This window comes from Coregonus clupeaformis, chromosome 34 (assembly GCF_020615455.1).
Source record: "Coregonus clupeaformis isolate EN_2021a chromosome 34, ASM2061545v1, whole genome shotgun sequence".
Taxonomy (NCBI): Eukaryota; Metazoa; Chordata; class Actinopteri; order Salmoniformes; family Salmonidae; genus Coregonus; species Coregonus clupeaformis.
In genome coordinates, this window is record NC_059225.1 from 35,341,271 (window position 1) to 35,363,360 (window position 22,090).

The 22,090-nt window shown below is 41.8% G+C and overlaps 1 pseudogene; it reads left to right on the forward strand.

Moving 5' to 3' along the window:
• The first annotated feature begins 607 nt into the window (after window positions 1-607).
• LOC121549562 overlaps window positions 608-22,090 on the forward strand; it is a 32,677-nt pseudogene continuing 11,194 nt past the window's right edge.

Below are 22,090 nucleotides of genomic sequence, written 5' to 3' on the forward strand. Positions count from 1 at the left end.
TACAACAGCTGGAGTAGCGAGAACTCTCCACAATAGTCCGACAGTGTCCACAGATGATTCACCACCAAACATACATGAATTCACAACTTGAGGTCACGACAGGCCCGTCGTTTAGAAAAACGTGTCAATATCAAGACGAAGCCTATATCGAGGGCTTTCTCCGTCTTTTTCATCGGGTTTAAATGTCAAAAACAGACTGAACCCCTCTTTGTCACTCGCAGAAATAGTCACCTTAGATGAATTGCCACATCAGCAATAAGTGCCGGATTGTTCGCAAAGAGATAGAGAGAGGGAGAGCAAAAGAAAGAGAGAGCTGGGTAGAAAGATAGTAATCCATTTGTATCTCATTGCTGGGGCTATTTGCATGGCAATGGAGGCTGTGAGTGTTCAGCACTGTTCAGATGTGCTCCCAGACAATAGTGCCAGTGTTTGAGAAAGAGAGAAAAAGCGGAGAAAATAAGAAGAAAGGGGGAGGTACACACAAAAAAATGGTAGTCTATGATGGACATAATGTTATAATGGTATTACATGTGGTATTATACTGTAGTTACTCTGTTATAACATATTTGATTGTCTACATAGACTACCTTGTGTTACACTTGCACACATGCCTAACACAGCCTGGTCTAAGAAATGGCAGGTAAGTAGTTTAACAGTATGTGAAGTGAGATGTGGAGAATGTAAATATCTCCATGAGAGCACATATAGGAAAGTAATGTGATGGTCTCACTGCATCTAGTGCTTAACATTGCGAGACCCCAGCTCATTCTCACTCTGTCATGTGGTGGAGTAGTGGAGAAGTGTACATGTTGGTGCTCCAGGAGGTCTGCTGGAATGGGAGGAAGAAGGCCTATTACTACATAAAAAAATGGCTGCCAACCACAGGGCTCTACACGCACTGATCCTAGTCATCAAAAATACATTCAAATGGTTTAGCTAATGGAAAATATACCTCTTTCTGGGGTTGCTCAGATCAACACCCCAGCATTTTTGATAGATTCCAGAATAAGTAGTCCAAACACCATCCACACCATTTTTCATTGTGTTACTTGATACCATTGAGCCAGATGCCATTTCAGTCTTATTGTCATGTAAATAAGCTATTGCAAAAATGAATTTCTAATGGCCATGCATAGAAATATAGAAGATGGTTTGGCAGCTAAAGCTGTCGTATTCATATAGTCTATTGTTTTTGCATTAGGTATTTCTAATATCTCGGATTAGATAAACACCACAGCACTTATTCCATGGTCAGGACAGATTTCAGTGAAAAGGCCTGCCTAATAAGCCTAATGAGCATTTGTATAAGAGCAGATGTGCTCTTTTTCCACGTAGTTTATGCTCCGCCATTTTGGCTGCCTGTAGTGCATCTTGTTAGCCAACCAACCATCTCCAGATCTGTTGGGCAGTGTGTCAGCCAGCCACTGTTGTGTGACTTATCTGGCACTGATCTGTATCGGCGTACTAAATTGGGAAATGTTAAACACTGGGAGATGCCTTTCAGTAGCGTCAGGGGCTGTTGTCTAGTTTTGGCCCGCAGCGTTCAGTTAGGCTGCTTGGCAGCCAGATGAAGGCCCATCATTACCTTACGATTCACTGGCCACTAATTGGAATGCCACTCCATGAGTCTCACGCTGATATGAATATGCCCAGTTAAGACACAAATACACACAAACATACACACTTTCACTCACATTGTGTGACCAAATTGAATTTCTAAAATAAAATTGGGCATTGGTAGTTTATTTTTATGGGGCTTGACAGTAAATATACTTTCACAAGATTAAATATCACCATTAGGCAGTCAGACTTCCATGGCTACTACAATGACAACTATACTAACTGCACAATGCACACAGTATTATTGTATTATTTAATATTATTGCACATAGCATTGTCTCTGGTGACGTTCAGAAACATACAAAACGTTAAACTACTAGAAACATTTCACCGATAGAAAATGCTTGTTGTGATGGTATTTTGATGAAACTACTATTTCACATCTTAAGTCATTCTCACCCCAAAGTAATTTGGAGAGTTTCTCTGAACAGGAGACTCAAAAGGAATCGTGGGTCAATTGTGGGACAATCTGGAGAGAACAGTCAGACAGCAACTATTTGACTCAATTACACAAATGCTCTCTATGAGACACAATTAAAATGGAAGTAGCATGAAGACAATCTGAGGGAAATGGTAGATTAGCAAAATGCTAAATTAGAAACAAGCCACTGACAGAGACACCAGCTGTTGGAGGTGTATCGCTATTGGTTACCATTCCATTCCAATGCAATGACTATGGTTTCATATTGGTTTCTCTGTCAATGGCAGAAGCGACAAGATGATACATTGCACAGTTGTCATGGTGGCACTTTCAAACATTGTCTTTAAACAACTAAAATGCACTAGAATTGCCATTTCACTTTCATTTTAAAAAATGCGGACAACACAACCTTTTTTAGATTTTATTAATATAAGATTAGTAAAATATGTTCTACAAATCATATCTCTTTGTTTGCATTGTTAATATTGACCACTCCTGTAGCTGGGTTTCCACATTCCCTAAACTCCCCCTTTCGGAACTACTATTAGATATGAAGTCATCCTACAATGTCCTAGACATGACCGAAGGTCGACATTTCAGAGGAAGACACATTCAATAGTCTTGGACTTGGTCATTGCAACATCCATTCTAATTTATTTTTTTCAGGCGCATGTGTCTCTATTATCCATATCTAACCAGGCATTGATTTAATTACACGTCTTGATTAGTCAGCTGCAGAGTGCTGTATCATACTGAAGGAATGATGTTTGGGTCCTACTGCTCGTCCATGGAATACAATACATTGCCTTGTTTCCTTACAAAACAGAGAAGGCTTTTCATCCTCACAGGATTTAAAGTCAAGACCCCAGCATTAGAGCATACTTACAAGAAACAGAAACACAAAATCGTAATGATCTTTTCCCAAGCAAAATTGCTTCTAGTTCATATATTTTCTTGGATATCTCAGTGGAAGCTGTGTTTGTCAGTAATAGCTGTTTAATTCAAATGTATTTTCATGTCTCGAAATACAGTGTTTGACCAGGGGTTGTTAGAGGGCATGGCTGGTATTTAGATTGGTGTCAAAGTCTGGTAAAAATACTCTCTCATCTTGTCAGCTAGATAAAACAACAATCAAATATGAAAGATGACTTGCCTCTCCTCTTATCAGTGGCGTAGCGTGGTTTCGCGGGGACACCTGCAAAGTCCGAGCAAGGGGGTTTGGGCCCCACGCCTTGCGGGGGCTGCGGGAGTGTGTGCTACGCCAGTGCCTCTTAAGTATATTGATCTCGGTTTTGTAATGTCCAGATGAGGAATTACATCTCTCATTGTGGTTGAATTGACCAGAATTAATTCACCCATCATCTCCACTTTTATTAATGTTACAAAATATATATGTTGGATTTTTTTGAATATTCATCCTGTGAAACAAGTGTAACAAGTCATCCATTCCAACCACCTTTGTCCCTTCAACAGCGGAATGGCAGTTCCCAGCAACAGGCCATTGGCAGGGTGGCTAAGCACCTCTCTGAGGTCATCACCGTATCACTGTGTCTCTCTGACGCTCAGATTAACCTTTTTAATGGACCAGTAACACATGCACCTCTGTGCGCTAACCACGGGAAGAGACGGGTTGGAAAACGGATCAGGGGACTAACACAATGCAGTGTCCTGGTCTACTGGCGTTAGTTATTATCCTGTCCATGACACCATACTGTGTATTGTGTGAGGAGGGAGCTCCACACAGCCTGGAGCCCAACCACCAGCTGGGCCAGGGGTCTCCCACTACCGCTCTACACCGCAGACTCAGACGAGGCTGGATCTGGAAACAGCTGTTTCTCCCAGAGGAGGACCTTACTCCACGTGTGATTGGCCAGGTACCAGTTCTCCACAGAATAAACATTTCCTACATTTTAGTAATGCCTTTTCCTAGATGGTTAGTAGACAGGACAAAAAAATGGAACAAGAAAACACAAAGCAAATATATTATGAAGCAAATGCATTATGAATCAAATACATTACGAAGCAAATACGTTAATGGCTCTTTGTTTCCTTTTCTCCTTTCCCTCCAGCTGAAATCAGACTACGACAGAGGGGATTTCGCTATCAAGTATATTCTGTCGGGGGAAGGTGCTGGGGAGATGTTTGAAATCGATGAGTATTCAGGAGAGATACGTGCGTTGCAGAAGCTGGACCGCGAGGAGAAGGCCTTCTATGTTCTCCAGGCTCAGGCCCTCGCTAGGAGGTCCAATGAACCTGTGGAGCCCCAGTCAGAGTTTATAATTAAGGTCCAGGACATCAATGACAACATACCCCAGTTCCAGAATGAGCCCTATGTCTCCAGCATCCAAGAGATGTGTCCCATGGGTATGTTCGACAGCATCAATACGCAAATAATACAGTGTCCATAATAGGACAGCCTCAGTCTCAGCAGAAGTTTGAAACAACTCCTGCTGAGACTGAGGCTGTACTAATATGGACGCCGGTAGTTACATTTAAATTACATATATGGATGATAAGAAATCTTAGTTAAGGGATCTGATGTATTTTCCTGAGCACCTGAAGTTACAATTTGAAGTCACCTGCACCTGTACCTTGAAGAGCATTTGAAATGAATACATTTAAATTATGCATTTGGATCATGTGAAATCTTAGTTGAGGAATCAAATGTATTGTATTTTACTGAGCACCTGAAGTTTGTGAGTTGTTGAAGTCCCTCACATGGTACAGGGGATTTCATACAGGTTTGAAATGTACCTTGAAGAGCATTTGAAATTGTTTCATCACATCTCATTCAACATTCTGAAAGGCTGTAAAGGGATGGCTGTCCTCCGTCACCATTTCAGGAAGATGAAAGTATTGGTTTAGGTATCATACCTATAAATCCCTCATATGATTTATTTTCACTTAAATAATGTTATCATTACCAGTGCCATTTCATAGCGCAAGCATTACCATTTCAATTTATATGTAATCTGCCCTGCAGAATAATATATTTCTTGTAATAAATCATAATGCATTTGACTTTGAGGAAAAGAGTGAGAAAGAGAGGAAAAGAGAAGATGTGGAGACACAGAGAATGAGAGATACAGAAAGTAATGAGAGAGAGAGAGAGAGAGAGAGAGAGAGAGAGAGAGAGAGAGAGAGAGAGGTCGCTAGAAGTAACAGAGATAGACATGTAGACTGAAAGAGAGGGACATGGAAAGATAGTGATAGAGTGGTGGAGAGAGAGAAACAAGAAGAGAGAATGATAGGGAGTGATGTCATGCCGGGGGATGGAGAGGTTGTCAAGCACACCTGCTCAGCCTCGGTGCCTAGTGAGAGGCCACAGTGAGCATCGGGCACCCAGCCCCCCATTGTCTGCCCCACTGATCCAGACAGACATACCCAGTGGGACCGTGGCATAATCACTTTATTTCCCTGTCGGCTGCTGGAGGGGGGCTGAGTGGCTGCAACCTTAGCCAAGCCTGCCTGTGTGATCCTCTCCTCCCCCACAGGGACAACTGTGGCCCAGGTGACAGCCGCAGATGCTGACGATCCCCTGTTCGGAAACAACGCCAAGCTCATCTACTCTATTCTACTGGGGGAGCCTACTTCTCTGTGGAACCCAAGACAGGTATAGTTGAGAGATATACTGTAGAGACATTCACATGGGTCCATGAATGCATCAAAATAAGTCATGTTTAGTGTCAACGATCTTTAACCCCCCCAGGCGTCATCATGACCTCAATGGCCAACATGGACAGGGAGGCTAGGGAGCAGTATCTAGTGGTGGTGCAGGTGAAGGATATGCTGGGACTCAGCAGTGGTTACTCTGCCTCCACCACTGTCACCATCAGCCTGACGGATGTCAATGATAACGGACCCACTTTCCAGCACAGTGAGTCACATCAGTCACTGCCGCACACTCTGTGCTACTGCCAAACCTCTCACACATGCTGATTCACATCACAAAGGATGAAAATCGGAGTGTGCAATGGTGACTTGTTATACATGGCATGAGTATTTAGAGCCTCTTCGGTCTGTATGACACCTTTGTATTCTGCTCTTACTCCTTGTTGTAGACTGCAGTTTAAACACACACGTAGATGTACATTCTGAGAGAGAGAGAGTGAGAGACAGAGAGAGAGAGAGAGAGAGAGAGAGAGAGAGAGAGAGAGAGAGAGAGAGAGAGAGAGAGAGAGAGAGAGAGAGAGAGAGAGAGAGAGAGAGAGAGAATGTTTCTGTGTATGTGTGTGTGTGTGTGTGTGTGTGTGTGTGTGTGTGTGTGTGTGTGTGTGTGTGTGTGTGTGTGCGCACGCGTGTGTGTCTGTGTGTGTGTGTGCGTGTGTTTGTGCACGAGTGTGTGTATATCTGTTTGTGAGATGAATTTAATCTTTCACATATGAAAGGACATTTGTCATGACCTTTAGAAACAAATCTGGCCTTCTCTGAGATAAACCTCTCTAAATGAATAAATAAATTCCTCTCAAATGGGAAAACAGGGACAGCAGTTTTAACAAAGTATGCCTTTCATACTTTCGAAATCTTAATTTTTTTATCAATACTTTGAGTCAAATATCGATGTAATATTGTCTAAAAATAATATTGCGATATGTTACTGTATCGATTTTTCCCCCCATCACTAATATCTCACCCACTGACCAATACCCTGTTATGTGTGAGATGGTTTTAAAAATGTTAAAGTTATTATCAGAGTCTGTTCTTTATGTTTTGGGCAGTCTGCTTTCTGTTGAGCGTCCACCAGTGATCCAGATGGACTCACTTGAAGACACGTTCACATGTTCTCATCTTCTTATTGGAGTTGCGCCAGGATTAAATAGACCTGCCATGACTTATCATTGCTTTACCACAAATGATTCCCATGGACCACAAATTATTTCTGTTGTTATTCTTCCACACTACTGCAGACACCCTTGACTGGCTATTCACAACTCAATCGCCACACTTTTTCAGCCACACAGGAAACTACTATAAACTTAGTATACAATAAGTACAAGTACAGTCAAGTACAAGGATAGTCCTTGTTCATTTCTTTCAGGCATGTGAAAATTTGAAAAGTCACATTACATAGAATATGTCTTCACAAAGGTTCCTTATCCAAAACACTGTATCTGTGAAGCAGAATACATTTAACAGATGTATCTATAAACCTATTTCATTGGTCTCTCCTTGGACTCTTTTCCCCCAAGACATGTATACCTTTGCTGTTCTTGAGTCTGCTGCGGTGGGCAACACGGTGGGCAGGATCATGGCAGACGATGGCGACGTGGGCATCAACGCCAGGATGAACTACAGTCTAAAGGACCTGGAGGAGAGCGCAACCTTCAAGGTCCAAACGGATCCAGTCACACAGGAAGGGGTGGTCCTGTTGGCCAAGGTGAACACATATAAAACACTGTACTGTACTTTAGCCATCAATACAATGTGTTACATTCCTGTGAGGCTGAGGCTGTCCTAATATGTACACTGTACATCCGTACATCTATTGACTTCTTTATGCTTTATGTTTTTCATGTGTTTTCATATATTTTTATCAATAGTTAGTCCTTTCTTTGAAGGGCCCTTTCATAGCTGCAGGAAGTAGTAGTCTGGTGGTGGGGGGGGGGCACCGCTGGCCCTGCAGACGGATATATCGGTCTGCTAATACAGGACAGTTAAAGAGCCCGGAGCACTACTTTTACGAAATTATTATTATTATTATTATTATTATTATTATTATTATTATTTATTATATATATATATATATATATATATATATATATATATATATATATATATATATATATATATACACAGTACCAGTCAAAGGTATGGACACACCTACTCATTCAAGGGTTTTTCTTTATTTTTACTATTTTCTACATTGTAGAATAATAGTGAAGACATCAAAACTATGAAATAACACATATGGAATCATGTAATAACCGAAAAAGTGTTAAACAAATCAAAATATATTTTATATTTGAGATTCTTCAAAGTAGCCACCTGTATGACGTGACTTACTTTAATATATGACTGTTATTTATCGAATCACCTAACTATGTTTAATTGTCACTCAATTAAATTACTCATGTTACAATTAACTCATTAGGAATTTGGGGCACCACGGAAGAAGTTGTTTAACGAGTTACCATCTCCCGAATTAAACTCTTAGAATATATATATGTTCTATATATCGATAACAGTCACTTATTAAATAATTACCTCTTATCAGTCTCATTCTAAACGTCACATAATCCTTGAACCTGCAAGAACCCTTACCTTATTGATGAATCAGCAATACACAAATTGGCTTAATTATTTATTTACTAATTAACTAAATAATAACACAATTCAAACACACACACACACATAGGTTATTGATTACTAACGTAATACAATGAAAACAGGTCCCTAGAGGACTGGACTAACAATAGCATGAATGATTGGGTAGAAGGAGGGTCAGAGTGGAATGGAGAGACAGAGATTCAAACTATCGTGGTTACTTTGGAAACTACACTCACGGAAATACAAATGCTTAAAACCCCACTAAATGCTAATTCGTATTAGAAATGCAACATGTATTTACGTGTAGCTGTCCTCGATAGTTGAGTTGATGAAGTAAGACTCTGGTTTGCCCACCAGCGATCCCAATGTCCTTGGTAGAGTTTCTGGTCATAGTGGTGGTTAGAATGGATACTTCAGATGTACCAGCGGTTGTCGGAGAGGGATTGTCCTTCCCAACTCGTGTCTTTAGTGAAAGTTCTCTAGACTAATATACATACCAGCTGCAGACTGAGATGATAAGGTATAGTGCATTGTCTTCTTCTCCACCTCGTGTAGAGGTTGAGAGTTTCAGAGTTTCTGGTCTTTCTGGTCTAACAATTTTGTAACGTGTAGCTTCAGCTTCACGCTTCCTGGTCTGGTAGAAATTCAACCATTTGCAACATCCGGCTTATTCCGTAATCTGCTTGGTCTTCCTTTGGTAATGGAGTTGTAGTTTTAAACCATTTTGTAACGTTTAGCTCACACTTCACAACTGCTAGGCTAATGTTAATGTTTTTCAAGGCTTTTTATGCACTCTGCATAAAAGGGGCATTCCATCATGTTTGTGCTCATCTGGGCGCGGCCACTGACTGAGAACAAATCAATATGGAAAACAATCATCTCATCTAGAATACTAAAATCACATTGTTATCTTCAAAAAAGTAGTATTATACTTAATCATTCATTTTATACAACAATTAGATGCAAACCTCATAACTGGGAAGTGTACACCCCCAGAGATACAGTTATGTTGTTCCACCGTCTTTAATGACATCACAACATAGTAACACATTTGACATGATTGTTCTTTAAGTCCCCACCGACCATTTCCCACATTATTTTAAGTAGGAATAACGTTTCATTATCCACTTTTGGATGTTGGAGTCTTGGCGGGAAGACTTCCTTTGTCTCACAGGGAATTTCCCTCTCCCAATACTGTATGGCACGGAACAGAACGTTTCTGCAAGGAATTTTCAACCGGTTATAAAACTGTCCCCCAGGAGAGGGGGTGTTCAAACATTTGCCTAGCCGGCATCTTTGATCCTCAGCCCATGAGGGTAAGTCATAACACACCCTTTGCCTTGACGACAGCTTTGCACACTCTTGGCATTCTCTCAACCAGCTTCATGAGGTAGTCACCAGGAATGCATTTCAATTAACAGGTGTGCCGCCTTAAAAGTTAATTTGTGGAATTTCTTTCCTTCTCAATGCTTTTGAGCTAATCAGTTGTGTTGTGACAAGGTAGGGGTGGTATACAGACACCTCAAGTGCAGTTGCAAAAACCATCAAGTGCGATGATGAAACTGGCTCTCATGAGGACGGCCACAGGAATGGAAGACCCAGAGTTACCTCTGCTGCAGAGGATAAGTTCATTAGAGTTACCAGCCTCAGAAATTGCATACCAAATAAATGCTTCACAGAGTTCAAGTAACAGACACATCTTAATATCAACTGTTCAGAGGGGACTGCGTGAATCAGGCCTTCATGGTCGAATTGCTGCAAAGAAACCACTACTAAAGGAGACCAATAATAATAAAAAGAGACTTGCTTGGGCAAAGAAACATGAGCAATGGACATTAGACCGGTGGAAATGTGTCCTTTGGTCTACAGTCCAAATTGGAATTTTTTTGTTCCAACCGCAGTGTCTTTGTGAGACGCGGTGTGGGTGAATGGATGATCTCTGCATGTGTATTTCCCACCGTAAAGCATGGAGGAGGAGGTGTTATGGTGTGGGGGTGCTTTGCTGGTGACACTGTCTGTGATTTATTTAGAATTCAAGGCACACTTAACCAGCATGGCTACCACAGCATTCTGCAGCGATATGCCATCCCATCTGGTTTGGGCTTAGTGGGCTTATCATTTGTTTTTCAACAGGACAATGACCCAACACACCTCCAGGCTGTGTAAGGGCTATTTGACCAAGAAGGAGAGTGATGGAGTGCTGCATCAGATGACCTGGCCTCCACAATCCCCCGACCTCAACCAAATTGAGACGGTTTGGGATGAGTCGGACCGCAGAGTGAAGGAAAAGCAGCCAACACGTGCTCAGCATATGTGGGAACTCCTTCAAGACTGTTTGTTATGATGAGTTTCTCGGGTATCAAGTAATTCATGATGCATGAAGATATTTAACACTTAGCTGGGGAGTTCATATAAATATTTAATAGGTATCATGGTTTGTTATAACAAACAGACAGTGCTTTGCCTCTTGCCATTTCGAACTACTGAACAAAGAACATATCTCAGCTTATATAGCTTCGATAACACGTTTCTTCAACCACATCTGTTAACCATCAGTGGGCACACCCTTCTCTGATGTTCGTACTCTGTACCCAAGTCAGTATATCATGTCCATCAATCATTCTAAGATAAACCACCAATAAGCTCCCTTGACATAATGGACTCCTGTATTCAGACTGTGCGGCGCCCAGTCACTTATCTACTAACTTTAACCTGGTTCACACAACATTATGAAAACCTCATAACACTGTTGGAAAAGCATTCCAGGTGAAGCTGGTTGAGAGGATGCCAAGGGTCTGCAAAGCTTTCATCAAGGCAAAGGATGGCTATTTGAAGATCCTCAAATATAAAATATATGTTGATTTGTTTAACACTTTTTTGGTTACTACATGATGTGTTATTTTATAGTTTTGATGTCTTCACTATTATTCTACAATATAAAAAATTGTAAAATATTAAGAAAAACCCTTGAATGAGTAGGTGTGTCTAAACTTTTGACTGATACTGTCTATATAATTTTTATAATAAATGATTTTTCAGGGGTTGCTGCAGCACCCATACTTCCAGCGGCTATGGGCCTATCCTCTCTTGCATTATTCATTTATAGTAGACTTGACAATGCCCTTCACAGACTTGGCTTTATGCTTCACGATACGCTGGGAAGGAATTGATGGTTTGGATGCTGTTTTTTACTAGTAAAGTTTACTTTGAATAAAGCATTTTTTCTCATCTTATTTGATAGAATTACATTGACATTTTAGTCATCCAGAGCGACTTACAGGAGCAATTAGGGTTAGGTGCCTTGCTCAAGGGCACATCGGCAGATTTTTCACTTAATGGCTCAGGGATTGGAGCCAGCAACCTTTTGGTTATTGGCCCAATGCTCTTAACCACTAGGCTACCTACCGCCCTGCTGAGGTAAGGAAAGGGGACTTGAATGGAGGAAGCTGTGTGCTGGTTCTGTGCAACTGTTATGTCTTCATAATAAGCATTTAGGCCAATTAATCTAAAGTGGCAGACTGTATTACGTTGGAAAATCAATAGAAATAGGTTTTTTGTTGTTCCATGTCAAAAATTGTCTTCAAGTAAGAGATTAGCTACGAAGAGTTGTTATTGATTGCTTAACTTTTTTAGCCTCTAGACTATGAGAGCAAGCGGCGGTTCGTCATGGCTGCGGAGGCTGTCAACGAACACGTAGACGCACGCTTACTGAGCTACAAATTGTTTTGGGACAGGACGACCCTAAAGATCGTCGTGGAGGACGTGGATGAGGCCCCTATCTTCCTGGCGCATGATTATGAGTTGAAGTTTCCTGAAAATGCGGTGGTAGGGGCCGTGGTTGGCACCGTTAGTGCCAGGGACACTGATGCAGTGGACAACCCAATCAGGTAAAATGACCCTCCATAACTGTCCAATAGGAGACAACCTGAACAGATGTCCTGCCTCCTAACCACCTAATTTCACCAGAAATTGACTACTTCTAGCCTTTTTTAGAAACGTATGTGTGTTGAAAATGGTTAACCACTTGTATAATCTATTTGTGTAGACTTCAAACAGACATACACTACCAGTCAAAAGTTTGGACACACCTACTCATTCAAGGGTTTATCTTAATTTGTACTATTTTTTACATTGTAGAATAATAGTAAAGACATCAAATCTATGAAATAACACATATGGAATCATGTAGTAACCGAAAAAGTGTTAAACAAATCTAAATATATTTTATATTTGAGATTCTTCAAATAGCCACCCTTTGCCTTGATGACAGCTTTGCAAACTCTTGGCATTCTCTCAACCAGCTTCACCTGGAATGCTTTTCCAACAGTCTTGAAGGAGTTCCCACATATGCTGAGCACTTGTTGGCTGCTTATCCTTCACTCTGCCATCCTACTCATACCAAACCATCTCAATTGGGTTGAGGTCGGGGGATTGTGGAGGCCAGGTCATCTGATGCAACACTCCATCACTCTCCTTCTTGGTAAAATAGCCCTTACACAGCCTGGAGGTGTGTTGGGTCATTATCTTGTTGAAAAACAAATGATAGTCCCACTAAGCCCAAACCAGATGGTATGGCGTATCGCTGAAGAATGCTGTGGTAGCCATGCTGGTTAAGCATGCCTGGAATTCTAAATTAATCACAGATAGTGTCACCAGCAAAGCACCCCCACACCATAACACCTCTTCCTCCATGCTTTACGGTGGGAACTACACATGCGGAGATCAGCCATTCACTGACATCGCGTCTCACAAAGACACGGCGGTTGGAATCAAAAATCTCCAATTTGGACTCCATACCAAAGGACACATTTCCACAAGTCTAATATTCATTGCTCGTGTTTCTTGGCCCAAGCAGGTCTCTTCTTCTTATTGGTGTCCTTTAGTAGTGGTTTCTTTGCAGCAATTCGACCATGAAGGCCTGATTCACACAGTCCCCTCTGAACAGTTGATTTTGAGATGTGTCTTTACTTGAACTCTGTGAAGCATTTATTTGGGCTGCAATTTCTGAGGCAGGTAACTCTAATGAACGTATCCTCTGCAGCAGAGGTAACTCTGGGTCTTCCATGTCTGTGGCTGTCCTCATGAGAGATTGGGTCATTATCTTGTTGAAAAACAAATGATAGTCCCACTAAGCCCAAACCAGATGGTATGGCGTATCGCTGAAGAATGCTGTGGTAGCCATGCTGTCCTGTTTATTCTGTTTAGCCTCAGCCCAAACGTTATCGCTATTACCAGTTGTTGTCTTAGCTCTCTCTAATAACACCTGTGATTGCTTTATGCCTCTCTCCCATGTCAATTATGCCTTGCCTATTGCTGTTTGGGTTAGTTCTTATTATACAATTTCACTGTAGAACCCCTAGTCCCTCTCAAACTGCCTCAAATAGTTCCTTTGTTCCACCCCCCATACACGCAGAGACCGGCTCAATCGGTGCCTCCAGTGATGCTATCTCTTTCATTGTTACCCAACGCTTAGGGTTACCTGAACTGTACTCATATCCTTCCATATCCTTTTCTGTACATAATGCCCTGAATCTTTTCTACAACGCCCGGAGAACTGCCCCCTTTATTCTATGTACCCAACGCACTAGAAGACCAGTTCTTAAAGCCTTTAGTCGTATCCTTATTCTAGTCCTCCTCTGTTCCTCTGGTGATGTAGAGGCTAACCCAGGCCCTGCAGCCCCCAGTATCACTCCTACTCCCCAGGAGCTATCATTTGTTGACTTCTGTAACCGTAAAAGTCTTGGTTTTCTGCACGTAAATATCAGAAGCCTCCTTCCTAAGTTTGAGTTATTCACTGCGTTAGCACACTCCGCCAACCCTGATGTTCTAGCAGTGTCTGAATCCTGGCTTAGGAAGGCCACCAAAAATTCTGAAATTTCCATCCCCAACTATAACATTTTCCGTCTAGATAGAACTGCCAAAGGGGGGTGGAGTTGCAATCTACTGTAGAGATAGCCTGCAGAGCTCTATCATACTATCCAGGTCTGTGCCCAAACAGTTTGAGCTTCTACTTCTAAAAATCCACCTTTCCAGAAATAAATCTCTCAATGTTGCCGCTTGCTACAGACCCCCCTCAGCCCCCAGCTGTGCCCTGGACACCATATGTGAATTGATTGCCCCCCATCTATCCTCAGAGTTCGTATTGCTTGGTGACCTAAATTGGGATATGCTTAACACCCCGGCCATCCTACAATCTAAACTAGATGCCCTCAATCTCACACAAATTATCAACGAACCTACCAGGTACAACCCTAAATCCGTAAACATGGGTACCCTCATAGATATCATCCTGACTAACTTACCCTCTAAATACTCCTCCGCTGTCTTCAACCAGGATCTCAGCGATCACTGCCTTATTGCCTGCGTCCGTAACGGGTCCGCGGTCAAACGACCACCCCTCATCACTGTCAAACGCTCCCAAAAACACTTCAGCGAGCAGGCCTTCCTAATTGACCTGGCCCAGGTATCCTGGATGGATATAGATCTCATTCCGTCAGTAGAGGATGCCTGGTTGTTCTTTAAAAGTAATTTCCTCTCAATCTTAAATAAACATGCCCCATTCAAAAAACACAGAACTAAGAACAGATATAGCCCCTGGTTCTCCTCAGACTTGACTGCCCTTGACCAGCACAAAAACATCCTGTGGCGTACTGCATTAGCATCAAATAGCCCCGCGATATGCAACTTTTCAGGGAAGTTAGGAACCAATATACACAAGCAGTTAGGAAAGCAAAGGCTAACTTTTTCAAACAGAAATTTGCATCCTGTAGCACTAACTCCAAAAAGTTTTGGGACACTGTAAAGTCCATGGAAAATAAGAGCACTTCCTCCCAGCTGCCCACTGCACTGAGGCTAGGAAACACTATCACCACCGATAAATCTACAATAATCGAGAATTTCAACAAGCATTTTGCTACGGCTGGCCATGCTTTCCACCTGGCTACCACTACCCCGGCCACCAGCTCTGCACACGCCGCTGCAACTTGCCCATGCCCCCCCCAGCTTCTCCTTCACACAAATCCAGACAGCTGATGTTCTGAAAGAGATGCAAAATCTGGACCCCTACAAATCATCTGGGCTAGACAATCTGGACCCTTTCTTTCTAAAACTAGCCGCTGAAATTGTCGCAACCCCTATTACTAGCCTGTTCAACCTCTCTTTCGTAACGTCTGAGATCCCCAGAGATTGGAAAGCTGCCGCGGTCATCCCCCTCTTCAAAGGGGGTGACACTCTAGATCCAAACTGTTACAGACCCATATCCATCCTGCCCTGCCTTTCAAAAGTTTTTGAAAGCCAAGTTAACAAACAGATAACCGACCACTTCGAATCCCACCGTACCTTCTCCGCTATGCAATCCGGTTTCCGAGCTGGTCATGGGTGCACTTCAGCCACGCTCAGGTCCTAAACGATATTATAACCGCGATCGATAATAGACAGTACTGTGCAGCCGTTTTCATTGACCTGGCCAAGGCTTTCGACTCTGTCAACCACCGCATTCTTATTGGCAGACTAAATAGCCTTGGTTTCTCAAATGACTGCCTCGCCTGGTTCACCAACTACTTCTCAGATAGAGTTCAATGTGTCAAATCGGAGGGCCTGTTGTCTGGACCTCTGGCAGTCTCTATGGGGGTGCCACAGGGTTCAATTCTTGGGCCGACTCTTTTCTCTGTGTATATCAATGACGTCGCTCTTGCTGCTGGTGACTCTCAGATCCACCTCTACGCAGACGACACCATTTTGTATACATCTGGCCCTTCATTGGACACTGTGTTAACAAACCTCCAAACGAGCTTCAATGCCATACAACACTCCTTCAGTAACCTCCAACTGCTCTTAAACACTAGTAAAACAAAATGCATGCTCTTCAACCGAACGCTGCTTGCACCCGCCCACCCGACTAGAATCACTACTCTCGACGGGTCTGACCTAGAGTATGTGGACAACTACAAATATCTAGGTGTCTGGTTAGACTGTAAACTCACCTTCCAGACTCACATTAAGAATCTCCAATCCAAAGTTAAATCTAGAATCGGTTTCCTATTTCGCAACAAAGCCTCCTTCACTCATGCTGCCAAACATGCCCTCGTAAAACTGACTATCCTACCGATCCTTGACTTCGGCGATGTCATTTACAAAATAGCCTCCAACACTCTACTCAGCAAATTGGATGTAGTCTATCACAGTGCCATCCGTTTTGTCTCCAAAGCCCCATATACTACCCACCACTGTGACCTGTACGCTCTTGTTGGCTGGTCCTCACTACATATTCGTCGCCAAACCCACTGGCTCCAGGCCATCTATAAATCACTGCTAGGCAAATCCCCGCCTTATCTTAGCTCATTGGTCACCATAGCAACACCAGCAGGTATATCTCACTGGTCATCCCCAAAGCCAACACCTCCTTTGGCCGCCATTCCTTCCAGTTCTCTGCTGCCAATGACTGGAACAAATTGCAAAAATCTCTGAAGCTGGAGACACTTATCTCCCTCACTAACTTTAAGCATCAGTTGTCAGAGCACCTTACCGATCACTGCACCTGTACACAGCCCATCTGAAATTAGCCCGCCCAACTACCTCATCCCTATATTGTTATTTATTTTGCTCATTTGTACCCCAGTATCTCTATTTGCACATCATCTCTTGCACATCTATCATTCCAGTGTTAATACTAATTGTAATTATTTTGCACTATAGCCTATTTATTGCCTTACCTCCATAACTTGCTACATTTGCACACACTGTATATATATTTATTCTGTTGTATTTTTGACTTTGTTTTGTTTTACCCCATATGTAACTCTGTGTTGTTGTTTTTATCGCACTGCTTTGCTTTATCTTGGCCAGGTCGCAGTTGTAAATGAGAACTTGTTCTCAACTGGTTTACCTGGTTAAATAAAGGTGAAATAAAATAAAATAAAATAAAAAGATGGTTTTTGCAACTGCACTTGAAGAAACTTTCAAAGTTCTTGAAATATCCGTATTGACTGACCTTCATGTTTAAAGTAATAATGGACTGTCGTTTCTCTTTGCTTAATTGAGCAGTTCTTGCCATAATATGGACTTGGTCTTTTACCAAATAGGGGTATCTTCTGTATACCCCCCCTACCTTGTCACAACACAACTGATTGGCTCAAACGCATTAAGAAGGAAAGAAATTCCACAAATTAACTTTTAAGAAGGCACACCTGTTAATTGAAAAGCATTCCAGGTGACTACCTCATGAAGCTGGTTGAGAGAATGCCAAGAGGGTACAAAGCTGTCATCAAGGCAAAGGGTGGCTATAAATATATATTTTGATTTGTTTGATTTGATTTTCTTAACACTTTTTTGGTTACTACATGCTTCCATATGTGTTATTTCATTGTTTTGATGTCTTCACTATTATTCTACAATGTAGAAATTAGTCAAATTATAGAAAAACCCTGGAATGAGTAGGTGTATCCAAACGTTTCACTGGTACTGTAAATACAGTACATACTGTACATACCCCACCATATATGCCACTATGGGTTTCTTCACGGTACCCAAACCAAAAACAGATTTAATGTGTTGCTTAATTATGTATAGAGCAATGTGATCGTGGAATGCTCTGCCACCAGAGGTTACTAAGGCAAAAATCAAGTTTAAATACATAAAAAACATATCGTATCACAGCACCTCTCCTCTTTATAAAGATCTAATTTAACTTCACTGTATGTAAGAATATGAATATGTATATATGAATAATGTGTAAATAGTATTTTTGTTGTCTCTTGTTTTCTTTCCAATACATAACTATTTTTGATTTATTTTGAATTGAATGTAATATCTTATGTTGTTCTTGTCTATAACTTTTCTGTACTTTGTCATCAAATCAAGTCAAATTGATTTATAAAGCCCTTTTTACATCAGCAGATGTCACAAAGTACTATACAGAAACCAAGCCTAAAACCCCAAACAGCAAGCAATGCAGATGTAGAAGCACAGTGGCTACAAAAAACTCCCTAGAAAGGCAGGAACTTAGGAAGAAACCTAGAGAGGAACAAGGCTCTGAGGGGTGGCCAGTCCTCTTCTGGCTTCTGGCTGTGACGGGTGTAGATTATAAGAGTACATGGCCATTAAGGCCAGATTGTACTTCAAGATGTTCAAATGTTCATAGATGACCAGCAGGGTCAAATAATAATCACAGTGGTTGTAGAGGGTGCAACAGGTCAGTACCTCAGGAGTAAATGTCAGTTGGCTTTTCATAGCCGAGCATTCAGAGGTCGAGACAGTAGGTGCGGTAGAGAGAGAGAGAGAGAGAGAGAGAGAGAGAGAGAGAGAGAGAGAGAGAGAGAGAGAGAGAGAGAGAGAGAGAGAGAGAGAGAGAGAGAGAGAGAGAGAGAGAGAGAGAGAGAGAGAGAGAGAGAGAGAGAGAGAGAGAGAGAGAGTCGAAAACAGCAGGTCTGGGACAAGGTAGCATGCCCGGTGATCAGGTCAGGGTTCCATTAGTTGAAACTGGACCAGCAGCACAACCAGGTGGACTGGGGACAGCCAAGAGTCATCAGGCCAGGTAGTCCTGATGCATGGTCCTAGGGCTCAGGTCGTCCGAGAGGGGAGGGAGAAAGGGAGAGAGAGAGAATTAGAGGGAGCATACTTAAATTTACACAGGACACCAGATAAGACAGGAGAATTACACCAGATATAACAGACTGACCCTAGCCCCCCGGCACATAGATAGGGGGAGTCGAGGGACACTGTGGCACTGTCCGACGATACCCCTTACAGGGCCAACCAGGCATGGAAGAGCACTAGTAAGCCAGTAACTCAGCCCCCGTAATAGGGTCAGAGGCAGAGAATCCCAGTGGAGAGAGGGGAGCCGGCCAGGCAAAGACAGCAAGGGCGGTTCGTCGCTCCAGTGCCTTGCCGTTCACCTTCGCACCACCAGACTACACTCAATCATAGGACCTACTGAAGAGATGAGTCTTCAGCCTTAAAGGTTGAGACCGAGTCTGCGTCTCTCACATGGGTAGGCAAACCATTACATAAAAATGGAGCTGTATAGGAGAAAGAGCTGCCACCAGCTGTTGGCTTAGAACTTCTAGGGATAATAAAGAGGCCTGCGTCTTGTGACCATAGCGTATGTGTATGTAGGTATAGCAGGACCAAATTGGAGAGATTGGTAGGAGCAAGCCCATGTAATGCTTTGTAGGTTAGCAGTAAAACCTTGAACTCAGCCCTAGCCTTAACAGGAAGCAAGTGTTGAAAGAGGCTAGCACTGGAGTAATATTATCAATTTTTTTGGTTCTAGTCAAGATTCTAGCAGCCGTGTTTAGCACTAACTGAACTTTATTTAGTGCTTTATCCGGGTAGCCAGAGAGTAGAGCATTGCAGTAGTCTAATCTAGAAGTGACAAAAGCATGGATTAGCTTTTCTGCATCATATTTGGACAAAACTTTTCTGATTTTTGCAATGTTACGAAGATGGAAACAAGCCTTGAAATATTCTTCATATGTTCATCAAAAGAGAGATCAGGGTCCAGAGTAACGCAGAGGTCCTTCACAGTTTTATTTGAGACGACTGTACAACCATCAAGATTAATTGTCAGATCCAACAGCAGATCTCTTTGTTTCTTGGGACCTAGAACTAGCATCTCTGTTTTGTCTGAGTTTAAAAGTAAACAATTTGCTGCCATCCACTTCCTTATGTCTGAAACACAGGCTTCCAGGGTAGGCAATTTTGGGGCTTCACCATGTTTCATCGAAATGTACTGCTGTGTCGTCCGCATAGCAGTGAAAGTTGATATTGTGTTTCCGAATGGCATCACCAAGAGGTAGAATATATAGTGAAAACAATAGTGGTCCTAAAACGGAACCTTGAGGAACACCAAAACGTACAATTGATTTGTCAGAGGACAAACCATCCACAGAGACGAACTGATATCTTTCCAACAGATAAGATCTAAACCAGGCAAGAACTTGTCCGTGTAGACCAATTAGGGTTTCCAATCTCTCCAAAAGAATGTGGTGATCAATGGTGTCAAAATCAGCACTAAGGTCTAGGAGCACGAGGACAGATGCAGAGCCTTGGTCTGACGCCATTAAAAGGTCATTTACCACCTTCACGAGTGCAGTATCAGTGCTATGATGGGGTCTAAAACCAAACTGAAGCGTTTGGTCAACTATGAGAAACCAGCGCTTTGCATTTCTCGCTAACTGTGTGTCTTGGTGATTTCTCTTCCAGATATTCCATTCACGAAAGCAGCGATATCAGAAAAGCTTTCAAAATAGACCCAAACAATGGGACCGTATTTTTTGCGAAACCTTTGGACCGTGAGGAAGCAGCCTGGCACAATCTAACCATAACAGCCAAAGAAACAAGTAAGGAGTATCTATCTCATACATATACAATACAACAAAGTATTGATAATACAGAGAAAAGCACATCAATATCAACTATGATGGCAAACACAGCAAAATCAATCATGTACATTTAACTCTGAAAGGATAAAATGTACACTATTTTCAGAGAACATATGAGTCCCACTGTACTGGTGTTAAAATAACACTTTTGTTAAAGATTTAACTATGTTGCAGTGTTCCCCATTGTAATCCTAAAGGGATACTTTGGGATTTTGGCAATGAGGCCCTTTATCTACTTCCCCAGAGTCAGAAGAACTCGTTGATAAATTTTTATGACTCTTCATAAAGGAAGTTGCTAACGAGCTCTAGCGCAATTCCTAACTAGCGTTAGCGCAATGACTGATGATTGTGCTAATGCTAGTTAGCATTGGCTCGTGAAACTACCTCTAACTTCCTTCATAATAGACACAGAAACATAAAGATGGTATCCACGAGTTCATCTGACTTTGGGGAAGTGATAAAGGGCCTCATTGCACTCGTTGAACTCAATTTTGGTGTTTGCATAGCTCTAGTGTAGAGTAATACGCAACACCTACAGTGTAAAACATAACACATGATTTAGAGCCAACTGGACTCCCTTTGCTTAGTGCTGACACTGTTACACTTCCTCACTATAAGACATTAGCACCTGTACTGTTACAGTAAAAAAAAGTGTTGTTTTAACACTGTATGTTGTAAAACCTAATTTGCAGATTTCCCAGGGTGCCTTTTCTGTTTGAGTAAATTGTAGAGTGAACACCCATGACTGTATGTGTTAGTGACAGAGACATGGTTGTTGAATTATTTCATTTTAAAGGCCTGTGGCTTTCACTAAGTGAGTTCCTGGGCAAATGTTATCATTAAAATTAAACTCTATGACAATACATTACATATATCATAAGGCCTTACTTTGATAGCCTGGTTGATGGCCTAGTTTTACCGTAACACAGTGGTGTTAGGAAACTTCCAGTTTAGAGGCCACATCAGGCCTGCAAGTCACATTATGCTGGCTTGCAAAGTGATGTGTAATTCCTATTGTAATCCAGCCAGAGTTATGATATCCAACAGTTTGATTTTTTATTCATCCGCAACCTGCATTCAGAGTGACTGTCAAGGTTAGGAAATATGACAATATTTAAACACTACCTAAACCATTTAAATCGGAACAACCAATTCAACAGATGTAAGTAACTAATTGGATTAGTTTAGAAAAATGTATGTTATTTATTTTTGTGTAGAATAAGATTAATCAATCAATCAATGTACATGCAAAAACACAGATATTAAAAACAATCCTAAAAAATCAACCTGCAGTAGAGCATGCTGGTAAATATGATAATGATGGGTGTGGTTTTGATAGGACTGTTTTACTGTACACAGTGTAAAACAATAACACTGTTTATTAAGACCAACACTGGGCGTT